Source organism: Phodopus roborovskii, unplaced genomic scaffold (genome assembly GCF_943737965.1).
Source record: "Phodopus roborovskii unplaced genomic scaffold, PHOROB, whole genome shotgun sequence".
Lineage (NCBI taxonomy): Eukaryota > Metazoa > Chordata > Mammalia > Rodentia > Cricetidae > Phodopus > Phodopus roborovskii.
The window spans coordinates 2,446,445-2,449,351 of record NW_026126423.1 but is presented as its reverse complement, the minus strand read 5'-3'; the positions used below and the strand labels follow the sequence as shown (position 1 = coordinate 2,449,351).

Here is a 2,907-nt window from a genome sequence, read left to right as displayed (position 1 = left end):
CCCCAAGTTCTGGGTTACATGAATGCTGCTATCAACCAGTTTATAGGTGCTAGGGAACTGAACCTAGGGCTTCATGCATGCTAGACACACACTGAGCAATATCCCCAGTCCTGATCTTGCTGTGTCTATAAAACTTACTCAAACCATGTTTGCTTTCTCTTGAAACTGTTAACTTCAAATGTCTTTATAAAATGTATATATAAATGTGTGTATTTACATGTGGAACATTATTTTGAGAAGGGTAAACAGCTTTACTGAACTGCCCACATAGTTTTAGAAACAAGAACTCTGACCTCGAGTGTGTCCCAGGCTGCTGTGCTTTGTTACACAGCAGTAAAGGTTCAGGGTACTTTTATGTTGAAACTTGTTAGATTACAGCAACAGGAACTGGTTTCTTTGAAACTTCTTCATTATCCTCCCTGTATGTTGAGAGTTCCTGATCAGTAGTTTGCAGTGTTTCCCACTAATCACTGCACCCTGGCTTCTGAAACTACAAATGGGAAAAGAAGTCAAATTAGATTCAGATGTCAATTTAAAACACAAATATAAAACATCTTGGTCTACAAACACTCTGAAGTTAAATACCTGCATTCAAATCCCACTTCTGCCACTTCATATAGGTCTGACTCCTTGGTTTAAAAGCAATCTGTGCCCTGGTTCCTCTGTAAGAAAGTGCTTATTTGTAAAAATAAGGACAGTGCTTGGTACATAACAGTCGTACATATAATCTATATATATATTATTACTTCAATAAATTTCACATTCAATCAAGTTCATTAGCAAGGAGGAGGAGCAGTGTGTGTAAAGGCTAAGAAAAACAAAGTGTGATGTGAGTGTATAGGACAGTCACCGGGAAACCCATTATTTGTATGCTATCATAAAAGAGTAAACACTGATAAAACCTGTACAGCCTGCAGTGTCCTTTCGAATTATGACATTTAAGACACGACAACTCTGACAAAGGGCAGGCGTATCATCTAGATAGGTAGTGAAGAAACAAACCTGTAAGATGTGGAACCCGACCAGTAACATAAATACAAAGAAACAGTAAGCAAAAGCCTTGATCTGGGTTTCTCCCTCCACCCCATGCTTAATTCTTTGCTTCTACTTTAACTGGTGAGCCGAAAGAGAACAATGGGTTGTTTTCAGGGAGGAGGAAGTGTAGGAGGTGGCCAGGAGAGCATGAAGTACTCAGGGTTTTACTAACTCAGAAATGTTCAAATAATCTCTATCACTTGGGAGCTTGTTGTAAATGTGTAAGCTCGGGCTCCTACTCAGGCCTACTAAATCAAAATCAACATTTTATACTAAACTACAGGTGATTCCTATGGACACTAGCTGAAGCAGCTGCATTCCACTAATCGCTCTAGTGACTTTTTATATATGCAGCTATATGTGCGTGTATACATACACACGATATACACCCTCATTCTTAGAGCACATATTAGATCCTTCATCACTTTTTATCATTTAATTAGGGACTATTGTCTGCAACAGGTTTTCAAAATTCAAGTTATTTCCATGTAGTCCTGCAAGATTTCACTTCAAGTGGGGTTATTCATGGATGCTAGAAAATCCTAAAGCAGGTTGATCCTCTCTGCCTTTAAATGCCTTTCGAAAATTAAAGGCTTAGCTTTCAAACCAAAGGATACACTAGATAACAAACGGCCCCTGTACACGGCGGTCCAAAAAATACGACAGTGGTACACTTTTTAAAGGAGATCTCACCCACTGAAATCACTCCAAACCGATTCCCTAATGTTTTAGGGCTCAAAATCTGAAACCGCAACGGGAGAAAGATCCTCACGCACTCACTCCAGTTGCCGCTGCGCACCTAACTTTGCCTGACGTCGGGGGGGTGGGGGGGGTAAGGCTCTAAGCAATCCGATCACAATTAAGCTGCATTGTTAAGGCTGCGCTCACGCACGACCCTCCAGGCCGCGGCTCGCACGGGGCCCTCGGGGTCTAGCTCGCACATCACTCACTCCGCACGTGGCGGCGCGAGCAGCGCTCGGCCTGGATCTGCTTTAAATTACCGTTCCTAATTTGAGGGGAGCCTCCTCCCGCCGCTCAGCCCTCTCCGAGGAGCCCGGGAAGAGATCTCCATCACCTGGGCCCCCGGAAGCCCGCAGCACGCCCCGCCTCGACGCCGCGGCCCCGCCCACAGCACGCCCCTCATTGGACGCCCGGGAGGGGGCGGGCAGCGTCAGCGCGCGCCGGCGCCGGCCGCCCCGCCGGCCTGGGGAATTCCACTTCCTCTCCCGCCCACCAGCCTAAGCACCCGGGGGCGGTGCTTGGGGCCCAAGGCCCGCCCAGCGAGAACCTCGGGGAGGGGGGGGGTGTACCGGCGCCTCTCGCGATAACTTGCGGCTTTGGGGGCGGGCCCCAGCCAGGAAGAGAGCACAAAACTGCCCTTAAGTCATTGCAGAGCCGGAGCTCCGGGGAGCCTGCCACGAGGTTCTCGCGAGACCCGCCGCCTCCAGAGCCAAGTGAGGAAACCGGGGGGCCGCGGTAGGGAGGGGCGCGGGGGCCCGGACCGCGCAGCTGCCGCTGCCATCCCCTTCCTCCGAAGGTCTCCTTCCGGTTCTCGATGCTTCTCTGAGCCTTAGGGTTTCCGCCGCTCGCCTGCCCTCCCCCTCGGCCCATGACCCGCCTCCGTCCCCCGCCCTCGCGGCCCGACCTCCGATCAGTTCCGTGAGAAAGGTGCTGTTGCGACCCGGAGGCGGCGGCGGCAGGCGGGTGGCGCGTCCCCTCGGGCCCGGGCGAAGGGAGGGCAAACCGCTCCCTCCAACCCTCGGCTCGGCCCGCGCTCGCGCCGCCGGCGTTGGCGGACGGATACGCGGCGGTGAATCGGCACGGCGGCGGCGGCGGCGGCGGCGGCGGCCGGGCGGGGGGAGGGGAGGGGCG

At 51.6% G+C, this 2,907-nt stretch overlaps 1 long non-coding RNA gene across 1 annotated transcript; it reads right to left on the bottom strand.

Annotated features, from left to right (window-relative positions):
- Positions 1-303: 303 nt before the first annotated feature.
- LOC127222978 (uncharacterized) lies at positions 304-2,115 on the bottom strand. Its single transcript, XR_007834605.1, has 2 exons — positions 2,037-2,115; positions 304-490 (listed from the first exon to the last, which is right to left on the bottom strand). It is a non-coding gene; the product is annotated as an uncharacterized LOC127222978 (long non-coding RNA).
- Between the last annotated feature and the right edge of the window lie 792 nt (positions 2,116-2,907).